Here is a 14,101-nt window from a genome sequence, read left to right on the forward strand (position 1 = left end):
TCCCACTTATTTAACTTATATTGTGAAATGCCAGGCTGGATGAAGCACAAGCTGAAATCAAGATTGCCGGGAGAAATATCAATAACCTCAGATATGCAGATGACACCACCCCTATGGCAGAAAGTGGAGAACAACTAAAGAGCCTCTTGATAAAAGTGAAAGAGGAGAGCAAAAAAGTTGGCTTAAAACTCAACATTCAGAAAACTAAGATCATGGCATCCGGTCCCATCACTTCATGGCAAATAGATGGGGAAGCAATGGAAGCAGTGAATTTCTTTTCTTGGGCTCCAAAATCACTGCAGATGGTGACTGCAGCCATGAAATTAAAATACGCTTATTCCTTGGAAGAAAAGCTTTGACAAACCTAGACAGCATATTTAAAAGCAGAGACATTACTTTGTCAACAAAAGTCTGTCAAAGCTATGGTTTTTCTAGTAGTCATGTATGGATGAGAGAGGTGTACTGTAAAGAAAACTTAGCACCCAAGAATTGATGCTTTTGAACTGTGGTGTTGGAGAAGACTCTTGAGAGTCCCTTAGACTGCAAGGAGATCCAACCAGTCCATCCTAAAGGAAATCAGTCCTGAATATTCACTGGAAGGATTGATGCTGAAGCTGAAACTCTAATACTTTGGCCACCTGATGCAAAGAGCTGACTCATTTGAAAAGACCCTGATGCTGGGAAAGATTGAGGGCAGGAGGAGAAGGGAACGACAGAGGATGAGATGGTTGGATGGCATCACCGACTCAACGGATGTGAGTTTGAGTAAGCTTCGGGAGTTAGTTATGGACAGGGAAACCTGGCTTGCTGCAGTCCATGGGGTCACAAAGAGTTGGACATGACTGAGTGACTGAACTGAACTGAAGAAGTTGAAAAATGTAATTCAATCAAGACAGATGAAACCCCTGAATTTAGACAGATGAATTTGAAGAATAATCAAGGAAAGCTGACAGAAAGATAATAAAACTGCATTCCTAGTGTCACTTAAATTGAACTTTTTCATGGGTGAGAGAGATTGTAAAAAAAAAAGAGTGGAATATAGCCCATGTGAGGAAACTTGTTATATTCAGTTGGCCAAATATAAGGTGGTTGGTCATCTTACAGAAAATCCAGAAGAAAATTTTAACTAATCCAGTAGTTCGCAATAGACCTTGATTGGAGCATTACTTTATCCATAGGTTGTGAAAACAGTTCAGAAAGAAGGACAAACATCATTAACAGTTCTACAAACTAAGAGATACATGAAAAAATAGATTTCCTTAACCTAGTAAACAGTGACCTCATAAAAAAGTCAGGTAGCCCATTGAGTTCATTTTATTTTTTGCTAGTGTGAAAATCACTTAGAGTATTTGACTGCTTCTTTAATTTTGTTATATTAATACTTAATTATAGTATTATAAGTCATAACATATTTCATAAGCTTACAAATGTTTCATAAAATATTTCAAGTACCCCAAAAATAACAACAGGCTTTAATGTAGCCACAGCTCTCCTTGAGGTGGGAACATTTTGTCATATTTGCTGCAGAAGTATAAAATACTGCAAGAGTGTGATACATTCCTATTTCTTGATGGGGTTATTGGTGAAGGGGAGGGGAGACAAGAATATAGGGGTTGTCTCTTATCAACTGGAAGTAGTACTTCCATTGTTAGAAGCCCTGAGTGTTGCATTTTCAGACACAGATCTTAATGAGAGGGAATTAGTTCTTAATGTTTCCAAACAACATCCAAAGAGGGGCTGGTGGATAATCCCAGTCCCAACTCATGGTTTTCACTGAGGGCAGGGATGTAAAATTCAGAATTTCCCTGGTGGTTCTGTGGTTAGGAATCTGCCATTGCAGGATATACGGATTTGACCTCTAGTCTGGGAAGCTTCCACATGTCGGAAGGCAACCAAGCCTGTGGGCCACAGTTACTGAGACCACACACCCTAGTGTCCGTGATCCGCAACAAGAGAAAACCCTGCAAGAAGAAGTTCAAGAGCTGCAACTAAAGAAGGCCTTCACACAGCAACGAAGACCCGGCACAGCCAATAAATAAATGAAAACAGAAAAGTCAAACTATTCTCTCATAGATTCTCAAGAATGAAGTTGACTTCAGCACCACAAGAACTGCCCACCTAGGAAACTACAGATCCTTGCAAAGGAGTGTTAGATCCTTCTAACAATGGAAGTAATTCAAGTCCAGTTAGTTTCAATAGTATTGCTTTTTGGGTCACTTTCCAATCATATTTCCTCCTAGCCCAAGTAATTCTAATAGCCTCAATGAAATTCAGGGATGATATAAATCATTGCATGCTGATCTTAAGTCATTACCAGAACTTTTCTGATTAGTTCTATTGGCCCATGGTTATATGCACTGTTAAGTATTTTGACTTGAATCCTAGAGACAAGTGTTCAGTCCAATTTGGACAGGTATCTTAGTCTGTGGGGGCTCTGATAACAAAACACTATAGAATGGGTAATTTATAAACAGCATAAATTTACATTTCACAATTCTGAAGTGGATGTCCAAGATCAGGATGCAGTATGGTTGAATGAGGACTCTTCTGAAGAACAGATTTCTTTTATATTAGTGTGTATAGTTGATTAACAATGTTGTGTTAGTTTCAGGTGTACTGCAAAGTGATTCAGTTATACATATACATGTATCTATTCTTTCTCAAATTCTTTCTCCATTTAGGTTATTATGGAATATTGAGCGGAATATTCTCATTTGCTCAATATTCTCAGTTGGGGATTATCATCACATTTGGGGATTAAGGTTTCAACACATGTATCTAGGGGGTTCGTGTGTTGTATCATCATATTTGGGGATTAAAGTTTCAAGATATGAATCTAGGGGGACAGGAAATTTCAGATCATAATTAGAGGGCTTAAGAATCTAGTGTTTAGCCATTATCTGGCTCACTTCATTTGTCAATATATTGACCTTTAGCTTAGAAATAATCTTTGGGTATATCGTATATTCTGGTGTCAGGTATACATGAAGCTCCTGTAGAAAGACACCCCCACAATACAGTAGCTCAGATAAGAAAGAAATTTCATTCTATCTTACATAAAATTGAGAAAAATGAATGTGATCCACCTATCCATGGCAGATAGGTGGTTCTGCTGTGTGGGGTCTTTAGGACCTCCTGTCCCTTGAGGCACCCCAATTCTGCAGAGTGTTGTCCTTACCTATATGGTGGAGGCTGTGTCATTAGAATCATATCCACAGTTTTATATTAAAAAACAAACATTTGGGGGGCTTCCCTGGTCGCTCAGTGATGAAAATCTGCCTGCCAGTGCAGGAGACATAGCTTTGGTGCCTGATTCAGGAGGGTCCCACATGCCACCAAGCAACTTAGCCCACGCACCACAACTATTGAACCTGTGCTCTAGAGTCTGGGAGCCACAGCTACTGAAGCCCGAGGGCCCTAGAGCCCTTGCTCTGCAGTAAGAGAAGCCACCACAATAAGAAGCCAGCAAGTAGAGACCATTCCCCACCTGCCACAGCTAGATGTTTACATCTTGATGCCAGAGCAATTTTCAAGAAGGTTAACTGGTTGTGTTCCCTGCTAAAACTGGAGTTCTACTAAAAGGAAGAAGGGGTAAATAAATACAGGGGCCAATTAACAGTCTTTGTTAAGAGATAACCAGTTCCAATGAACAGAGTAGAAAATACGAGCTAAGTCTCTTCAGTCATGTCCGATTCTTCGCAGCTCTATGGACTGTAGCCCACCAGGCTCCTCTGTCCATGGGATTCTCCAGGCAAGAATACTGAAATGGGTTGCCATGCCTTCCTCCAGCGAATCTTCCCCACCCAAGGGTCAGATCTCTTGTGTCTCCTGCATTGGGAGGCCCATTCTTTACCACTAGTACCACCTTGAAATCCCAAGGAGAAAATGGGATGGGGCTTTAACTGTGGCACAAAGACCTAAGGTTATGGTTAAGGAGGGATGCAACTCAGCAGAGTTTGAAAAAGCAAATTATACTATTCCATGGAAAGCCAGAAATGCTCAGATTTTAACCTGTGCCTGACACAGAGACAGAGAGAGACAGAGAGCTAGCACGTAGCCCATGTGTATGTTAGTACAGGGGCAATCTGCAGGAGACACAATCTCCTTTAGCCTGCCTGTCAGAACACTACGGAACAAGGTAAAGGGTAGGACTGATGTTCAGTTGGTCAATACCAGGACAACTGGGCTCTTCTCACCACCCTAGTTCCTTCTGATTGGCTGATATCCATTGACAGTGCGAGTATACAGGTCATTGCTGTACTGTGCTCTGTCGCTCAAAGAACTGTTTGGGACCCTATGAACTATAACCCACCAGGCTCTTCTCTCTGTGGGCTTTTTCAGGCAAGAATACTGGAGTGGCTGCCATTTCCACCTCCCAGAACTCTTCCCTACCCAGGGGTCAAAACCAATCTCCTGCATTGCAGGCAGATTCTTTACCTGCTTCAGTCAGTTCAGTTCGGTTCAGTCTCTCAGTTGTGTCCAACTCTTTGCGACCCCATGAACTGCAGTGCGCCAGGCCTCCCTGTCCATCACCAACTCCCGGAGCTCACTCAGACTCACGTCCATTGAGTTGGTGATGCCATCCAGCCATCTCATCCTCTGTCATCCCCTTCTCCTCCTGCCCCCAATCCCTCCCAGCATCAGGGTCTCTTCCAATGAGTCAGCTCTTCACATGAGGTGGCCAAAGTATTGGAGTTTCAGCCTCAGCATCAGTCCTTCCAAAGAACACCCAGAACTGATCTCCTTTAGAATGGACTGGTTGGACCTCCTTGTAGTCCAAGGGACTCTCAAGAGTCTTCTCCAACACCATAGTTCAAAAGTATCAATTCTTCAGCACTCAGTTTTCTTCACAGTCCAACTCTCACATCCATACATACTGGAAAAACCATAGCCTTGACTAGACGGACCTTTGTTGGCAAAGTAATGTCTGCTTTTTAACATGCTGTCTAGGTTGGTCATAACTTTCCTTCCAAGGAGTAAGTGTCTTTTAATTTCATGGCTGTAATCACCATCTGCAGCAATTTTGGAGCCCGAAAAAATAAAGTCTGACACTGTTTCCACTGTCTCTCCATCTATTTCCCATGAAGTGATGGGACCGGATGCCATTATCTTAGTTTTTTGAATGTTGAGCTTTAAGCCAAGTTTTTCACTCTCCTCTTTCACTTTCATCAAGAGGATTTTTAGTTCCTCTTCACTTTCTGCCGTAAGGGTGGTGTCATCTGCATATCTGAGGTTATTGATATTTCTTCTGGCAATCTTGATTCCAGCTTGTGCTTCTTCCAGCCCACCATTTCTCATGATGTACTCTGCATATAAGTTAAATAAGCAGGGTGACAATACACAGCCTTGACATACTCCTTTTCCTATTTGGAACCAGTCTGTTGTTCCATGTCCAGTTCTAACTGTTGCTTCCTGACCTGCATAGAGGTTTCTCAAGAGGCAGGTCAGGTGGTCTGGTATTCCTATCTCTTTCAGAATTTTCCACAGTTTATTGTGATCCACACAGTAAAGGCTTTGGCATAGTCAATAAAGCAGGAATAGTTTTTCTGGAACTCTCTTGCTTTTACGATGATCCAGTGGATGTTGGCAATTTGATCTCTGGTTCCTCTGCCTTTTCTAAAACCATCTTGAAACCTGCTTAGCCATCAGGAAAGTCCACACAGGTCATTAAATATTATCAATGTTACCCCTGCTTTCAGGGGCTATTCAAAATTTTCTTGAAAGATGTTCAGACCACAAAGGGCCAAGGAAGAAGTTTCGTTTAAAAAAAAAAAAAATCAGTAGTTTTTTCTTCTCTGGTCTGCAATAATTCTGCATTTGAAATAGACAAAATGGAGAAAGAAAAAGATAACACCCAGATAGATTTATCAACTTCTCTTTAAGTGTGAAGGGTCTGCAGAAAGCATACATTTTGCCATTTTGGTTCATATGCTATTCTGAATTTACTGGCCTTCTCAGAATTTTGATGAAAAATTTCTGATTTCCTATACATTCCAAATGCTGTATATCTACTCTGGCTACAGATTACAAAATATTGAGACAGATTACCAAGGAAGCTGTGAACTTTCTACTCTGGATGAATTTAGAAGTAGGATTTCCTCTGAGCTGGAATGGCAAAGGCAGAGGTCTGTAAGTGGGGTGATGGAGTAGGGTTATCTATTGGTTTGTGTAGCCTTTTAAATAAATAATTACTTTGCAAAGAGGAAATGAGATCAGGAAAAAGAAACACACAGTATAGCCTGATGAATCAGTGGGTGATAAAGTACATTGGAACTTCAACATCCAGCCTTTTATGTTTTTTTTCAGAAAAGTTGCCCCTCAGTCAGAAACCAGGTATCACATAAAAGAGGAAATCCAGCAGTGTTTGTCTTTAAGAGCGGCAATAAAGAAGAAAGGTTAAAAGCCTAGACCCTGGACCCAGACTTAGCCTAGGTTTGAATCCTAACTCTGCCTCCCACTAGCTGTGGGATTATGGGTAAATTACATAAACTCTGGACTTCAGTTTCATCACCTATAAAATAATACAACTTACCTTATATGGTTGTTATGGGGATTAAGAACCTAACTCTTGCTTATAGTAAACAATGAACGTTAGCTATGATATTTTTACATCCCTTTAATCCTAAACCATATACACCCACTCACTCTTCTGCCCGTATTCTTTAGCACTCTCCAAGCTTGGCTTCTGACCTTATTTGATCACTTCTTTTTTGGTATTTTCCTTACTGGGCTATTTGATATTCAGGACTGACTGCTTGAGCTCCTCCCATTAACATCTAGGAAGATTTTCTTCTAATATTTCAAGCTTTGCATCGAAAAACATGTTAGTCTTGTGACCTGTAACCTAGTGTCCACGTCATAACTTTGACCTGTCCATAAAGTTCATTGGGTGTTTTTACTACTTGAAGAAATAAATTCCCTTAAATGGTGTGGAAGAGACAGTGCTATGAGCTTGCCAAATTCAGTTTCATTTGTCTCTTTCCAAGTGGACAGGAGGGCTACATGGCTCAGGCTCCCTTGCACTTAGGTTGGGTCCATATGCCTGGGTCTGCATCCTAATGTTTGATGTACTCACTGGTTATAACACTCATGAACGATTGTCTCAGCTCTCACTTCCCTTACTATTAATGCCTGGGAGGTCTCAAGTCTGGGATGGCAACATCACAGAATGGAAGGAGACTAGATCTCTGAATCATCTTGTGGAGGAAAGCTACTGAGGAGAGTTGCCAAACTGCACTGGACTGTGATGTAACTGATAAATATACCTTTATTCTGTGTACTTCATGAGATTTTGGTACATTGCCCTGATTAACTCAGCGGGTACTGAATATTTGTACAGAATATAAGCCTATAGTGAATAGTATTGTAGTAAGTTTGAATGTGTTTGTATCCTAATGGTTCCTATATTCAAGATTACCGAATTCATCATGGAGTTCAGTTAGCTAGCTGAGCAGAATGTTGTAGAGAAAAGAATATGGATGGGAATCCCACTGAAAGTGTTAGTCGCTCAGTCATGTCTGACTCTTTGCGACCCCATGGACTGTAGCCTGCCAGGCTCCTAAGTCCGTGGAATTTTCAAGGCAAGAATATTGGAGTGAGTTGCCATTCCCTTCTCCAGGGTAGCTTCTCAACACAGGGATTGAATCCAGATCTCCTGCATTGAGGGCAGATTCTTTACCGTGTGAGCCACCAGGGAATCCCACTGAACCAGATTCAAATTCTGTCTCAAATACTTATTACCTTGACTATCATGTGTTCTTTCATTGGAATCCAAATGATACTTTCTTTTTAGTAGCATTATGGGGTAAATAAACTAAACCCTATTAGGAAATTGTTTTCATCCATTTTCAGTATTCCAATATTTCCAGTCCAGTGTTAAGTTTCTGTGATTCTCCATTCGAAACTGATTTTCATAAATTTGACTTTACAGGAGCAACAGAAGTGGTAACACTTAGGTCCAGACAAAGTATCTATATATTTAAGTGAAAGTGAAAGTCGCTCAGTCATGTCCATCTCTTTGAGACCCCATGGACTACACAGTCCATGGAATTTTCCAGGTGAGAATACTGGAGTGGGTAGCCTTTCCCTTCTCCAGGGGATCTTCCTGACCCAGGAATTGAACCGGGCTCTCCTGCATTGCAGGCGGATTCTTTACCAACTGAGCAATCAGGGAAGCCCATCTATATTCTTAATGTGTGCCCAAATAAAAGGAAAGCACTACCTTTTTTTTTTTTTGGTGTTGAAAACAGTGCTTAGCAGAGAACAATCTCCCCTGTATTTGGTGTGTTATTCAGAAAGCCCCCAAGCCAGAGAATGCCTGCACCATGCGCCATGTGCCACAGCACAGTTCTGAAAATACTGTCTGTAATTAAAACGGGAATTTCTGAACATGATTACCATAGAATTTATCTTTCCAAACCTCAAACAGCATTCTTGACCCATGCAATATTGATGAGTTAATTTTTCTTTTTCCCAGTCTCATCTTAACAACGGAAAAATATTCTCTAATTCAAATTACTGAGGGTGGACCACTGGCAGAACATATACCAGCAAAGACAGAGATAACTAGCAACCACTTGTTTTTTAACCTGTTTTCACACAAAGCCACTTGCACACACAATATAAACAGATTTCAAAGGTACACCCACAAGAGCTGCCATTGTCCCTTGCTGTTTAATACTTTTAAAACGGTTTAGAATTTATGGCATATACTTGGCAGCTTTTTAATTAAAAAACAAGCTAACACATAACTTATTAAATTATGTTAAAGGACAAATATGGCAAAATTTCACCTTAGACATCATAGACAAGAGAGTTAACAATTCAACAGGCATTATTACATTGGAAGTTTACAGAATTTTGAACCCACATTGCGCAGTAATGTCTTTAAAAAATCAATATTGCAACAAACTAAGCCCTTTATGGTGCAGCTTGCCTTTTATAAAATTAATAAGCTTTTCCTTTCAATTATCAAATAGATGGCCCTGTAAATGGATAGACAAGGCGTTGGTCTCTCAGACTTCTTCGCTTTTCTGATCTTAGCTCACAATTTCTTTTCTCTTTATTCTCATCATGTTGTTGTTATTCAACTGCTAAGCAGTGTCCCACTCTTTTGAACCCCATGGACTGCAGCGCGCCAGGCTCCTCTGTCCTCTACAATCTCCTGCAGTTTGCTCAAATTCATGTGCATTGAGTTGGTGATGCTATCTAACCATCTCATCTTCCCACCCTTTAATTTCCCTCAAATCTCTACCCTAAGATCTCTGCTTCCTCACTACCATTCTTCTAATAGGTAATTACAATTTTACATAGAATTTGGTTCTAAAGTCAATGATCAAGGTGGAAAATTATATCTCAAAAATCTCTTAATTCACTTGGAAAGTACAACATATATGGCCCTTTTAATGTGCATTCAAAGCTACTATAGCATCCAACTCAGCCAGTTTTTCCTCCAGCATCAGAACAGATTGCTGTTTTCTCAGCTAAACACCTGATGAAGGAGTTGGCTTGCATTTAGGGGCCATGTTGTATGAAAAAAAAAATGTATCTTTAAACACTTGAATCACACTCAGTATGGTGAGCTGCTCATACTATGAGAGCGATTCAGGAACTGAGACCAACTGAAGGAACATCAGATTCACATCTCCCTTCCTGCGCGCCTCTGGGGCATATGCTCGAGTGGAACGTGGGACAGAATCACCCACACTATTTACATTCTTCTCTTTCTCTCTTTCTCTTTCTGGCAGAGAAAGTAGAGTTGAGTATGGATGAGAACTTTATATGTATTAAGGAAAAATTCTATTCAAAACCACAACTTTTTCTGAGAAGGGCAGCTCATGTTAAAGATTTCAGGGTCTCTGTTTTCTTGAGTGTTGTAGTGAGAATTGGGGGCTCCTCCATTAAAAGAAGGGGACCGTCTCATAAATTGTGTTCATTCAAAGATGGGGGAGACTTGGAGTCTGGGATATGGAGGCTGGAGAGAACTGATTTGCTCTATATGGTGGTTTTCCAACCTTGGCTCTATGAACACTTTTGGATCAGATAGTTCTCTGTTGTGGGGGGCTTTCCCACACAATGTAGGAGTATGGCCATATTTAGCAGTGTGGCCATCTTCAACCCACTAGGTGTCTCTAGTAACCACCCCCTCCACCAAGTAGTGAAAACCAAAAATGTCTCCAGACATTGCCAAATCATCCCTGAGGAGCAAAGCCACCCTTGACTGAGAAATGTTACTCTATATAATAAAATGGGAAGGGTTTGAAATCTTGCCGGGAAGAAGTGAACAGGAAACATGGGTGGTTAGGGGTGGGAGCAGCCTTATAGATAGTCCAAGACTGGACACTCTATAAGGTGAAACGGCCTCTGAAAAATTCTTAGCTGTCAGATGGTTGAAGCCTTTAAAAAATAAGACATGTCTAAAATCTTCTTTGAATCTGTTTTCTGTTATAGGAACACAACACCCTTCTGTTTCACCAAACCTTCAGTAAGATGGATCATGAACACCAACACCTCGTGAGGGCAGTTAGCTTGGAGCCCTCAAAGAAAAAATGAGTTCCTTAGCTGGGCTGATGCAGCAGAACAGGGACAGTTCATGTGGAAAGGTTACTTAATTCAGAGGAAAAGGCATCTTAGAACCAAGGTAAGTGTATTCACCTGGATTGTGCAAAAATCTTTGGACTTCCACAAGGAGTAGATTGTTGGTTTGAACCTCTCTCATGTGGAGAAGAAAATGGCAACCCACTCCAGTACTCTTGGCTGGAAAATTCCACGGATGGAGGAGCCTGGTAGGCTACATACAGTCCACGGGGTGGCAAAGAGTCAGACATGACTGAGCGACTTCACTTTCTTTCTTTCTATAGTTCCTTTTGGAGAATGAAATGGCAACCCTCTCCAGTGTTCTTGCCTGGAGAGTCCCATGGACGGAGGGGCCTGGTGGGCTACAGTCTGTGGGGTTGCAAAGAGTCAGACATGACTGAGCGACTAACACACACATGTGGATCCGAAGTGGCAAGGACTTCTCTGTGGCACCGTTACTGATACTCTGAAGGCTTATGACCTGTGGGTTCCATACACTACACGGAGGCACCACCAGCTCTGCCAAAGGTTGGTATGAGGTGCTCTTCTCCTCTCCTGTGCGTCTCAGAGGATTAGGATTAGAATCCAGGGCCATTCAAAACGGAAGGTGATCACTTCTCATCATGAGGATGGTCTTTACGATGTTATGTAAATCTGCCCCAGAACACTGCTAATTTCTCTTCTCCCTTATCCTCAAAATCTCAGTCTGTTTGGCTTTTCCATTGTGCCTGCTCCTCTATTAACCTACCATGATGTTCCATAAGTAAGTAAGTAAGTGAAGTCGCTCAGTCGTGTCCAACTCTTTGCGACCCGTGGACTATAGCCTACCAGGCTTCTCCGTCCATGGAATTTTCCAGCCAAGAACACTGGAGTGGGTTACCATTTCCTTCTCCAGGGGATCTTCCCGACCCAGGGATCAAACCAGGGTCTCCCGCATTGGAGGCAGATGCTTTAGCCTCTGAGCCACCAGGGAAGATATGATATCCCATACATTTTTTCAAATTTTAAATTTTTTGATGTGGACCATTTTTAAAGTCTTTACTGAATCTGTTAAACACTGCTTCTGTTTAATGCTTTGGTTTTTAGGCCAAGAGTCATGTGAGATCTTAGCTTCTGAACCAGGGTTTGAACCAATACCCATCACATTGGAAGGTGGGGTCTTAACCACTGGAGAATTGGGGAAGTCCCACCATATATTTTTTTCTAAACAAATTTCAGTGTAGCTTTTTGTCTCCTTCCCAAGGCTATCTCACTATGTAGGTATGGGTTTGGAAGTGTTCTCCTCCTTGTGGTCCTGTCTCCTTTTAGGGTCAAGTCCATCCTGTCAAATATAAACTGTTTTCACCAGATATTTCTGCTCTTTATCACTTCAATGCTCTTCTAGTCTCAAGCAGCTCCTCCCTATAGAAAGCCTTTCATTGCAACGTTTTGAGGTCTTAATTTGATCTATTGCATTGTAGTTCAAAATATCAGTTCAACAATACTATTTCTTATAGTATGAAACTCTGAACTCATAGAATTTATCTATACCTCTTTAATGGCATTTATTATTTTCTACCCACAGTTATTTGCATATATGATATCTTTATTCCTAGACTAAGTTCCTCAAAAACAGCAACTATATCTTAACAGTTGGTTCATAACCACTGTTAAGTAATTGATTTTATTTTTTCCCATTCCCCATCCCCCCAAACTTAAGGTGGCTTGCTGCTGCTGCTGCTAAGTCGCTGCAGTCGTGTCCGACTCTGTGAGACCCCATGGACTGCAGCCCATCAGGCTCCTCCGTCCCTGGGATTCTCCAGGTAAGAACACTGGAGTGGGCTGCCATTTCCTTCTCCAGTGCATGAAAGTGAAAAGTGAAAGTGAAGTCGCTCAGTCATGTCTGACTCTTAGCGACCCCATGGACCGCAGCCTACCAGGCTCCTCCGCCCTTGGGATTTTCCAGGCAAGAGTACTGGAGTGGGGTGCCATTTTAGAAGGACACAAAATACTGGCTAATGACTTAAATTAGAAGAAAATGAGAAAAAACAAGAGAGGTTTAATAAAAAAATCAAGACTAGTAGGTTTTAAATCAATGCTGGCTAAAAAAAAAATATCAATTTTCTTTATGTAACACTTGCCAGTGAGTTCAACCTTAGACACAAACTATATTTGCTTCTTCACTCAAAACTGTCCCAGTGGTGATGTCCGTGCCTCATCCTCCATATTTACTCCCTATTCCCCCACTTCTGCCTGCCAGCCACATCTGGCCATGCTTTGTTATGTCCTCCATTAGAAATTGCCATCTTCTTCCACAAGTTAACCTTCCTGACCACAGGGCTGGTACTAGGCATGGGTAATTATTTCAAGCCAAGCCAAATAGAATCCTTCTCTTGGTTTCTGGAGCTGGAACAAGAGGTAAGAGTCTTTTCTTCATGGATGGGAAGGCAGGAATTTGCTGATTCACCACAATCCCTGGGTAGAGAAAGCTGATTTTCAAGAGAAGAAATTAAAGCCAACCTCCAGAAAGAAGCAAAGCTCACAAAAATAATTCTGATAGTATTTGAACCCCTGGTTCTTGTTTCTGAGACGTCCCCCCTCCCAAAGTTTCCTTCATCGCCTGCCTTCCAAAAAGCATTTGTTAGGGTGTCTTGATTTTTATTGGAAAGAGGCCAAACCCTTGAGTCTGACAATCCAGCATTTCCAGCACCCAGTCAGCCTTATCTTTTTTCTAAATTCTCAGTTGAGAGCTGCTTTCTTCCAGATGCCAGGCTCTTTCTTCCCTCTGTGGTTTTCTTACAGTTATTTCCTTACCTTGAATGACCTCTTGCCTCCTCTCTCTGCAGTACTAATTCAGGTCTCTCTTCAAGGTCCACTTCAAGATCTATCTCCTCCATTAAAACCCTTCTTGATTGATCTTTCCCTTCTCTGAATTACTGTAGCCCTTATTTACCCAGCTTTTGCCATGCTGTCTGAAACATATTTATTTCTCTGCCTTGTTCTCTCTGGTGTTTTCTGTGTCAGAGGATTGTTGGTTTGGCTTATTACTTATTTATTTGGTGACTCAGATAGTAAAGAATCTGCCTGCAATGCAGGAGTCCCAGGTTTGATTCCTGGGTCAGGAAGATTCCCTGGAGAAGAGAATGGCTACTCACTCCAGTATTCTTGCCTAGAGAATTCCAAGGACAGAGGAGCCTAGTGGGCTACAGTCCATGGGGTTTCAAAGAAGTCGGACATGACTGAGCGACTAACACAAAAACACAAGAAATGTTAGGGCTTCCTTGGTGGCTCCAATGGTAAAGATTCTACCTGTGATGCAGGAGACCCAGGTTTGACCCCTGGGTTGGGGCAACCCACTCCAGTATTCTTGCCTGGAGAATCCCATGGACAGAGGAGTCTGGTGGACTACAGTCCATGGGGTCACAAAGAGTCAGATACAACTGAGAAATTAACACACACACACACACACACACACACATAGAAATGCTATCTTCCCTTTTGTTTGTTGGCACTTTGATTTATTTGGGTACGAAACTTTGGGGCAAGA

The 14,101-nt window shown here is 41.6% G+C and overlaps 1 long non-coding RNA gene across 2 annotated transcripts in view; it reads left to right on the forward strand.

The window, feature by feature from the left end:
• LOC138991502 (uncharacterized) overlaps nucleotides 1–14,101 on the forward strand; it is a 35,126-nt gene that overhangs the window by 11,137 nt on the left and 9,888 nt on the right. For both annotated transcript variants that reach the window (XR_011467481.1, XR_011467482.1), the window contains exons 2-4: nucleotides 10,450–10,639; nucleotides 10,860–11,103; nucleotides 12,275–12,377. This is a non-coding gene — a long non-coding RNA (uncharacterized lncRNA). The remainder of the gene's footprint in view (nucleotides 1–10,449; nucleotides 10,640–10,859; nucleotides 11,104–12,274; nucleotides 12,378–14,101) is intronic.

Source organism: Bos mutus, chromosome 17, assembly GCF_027580195.1.
Source record: "Bos mutus isolate GX-2022 chromosome 17, NWIPB_WYAK_1.1, whole genome shotgun sequence".
NCBI lineage: Eukaryota > Metazoa > Chordata > Mammalia > Artiodactyla > Bovidae > Bos > Bos mutus.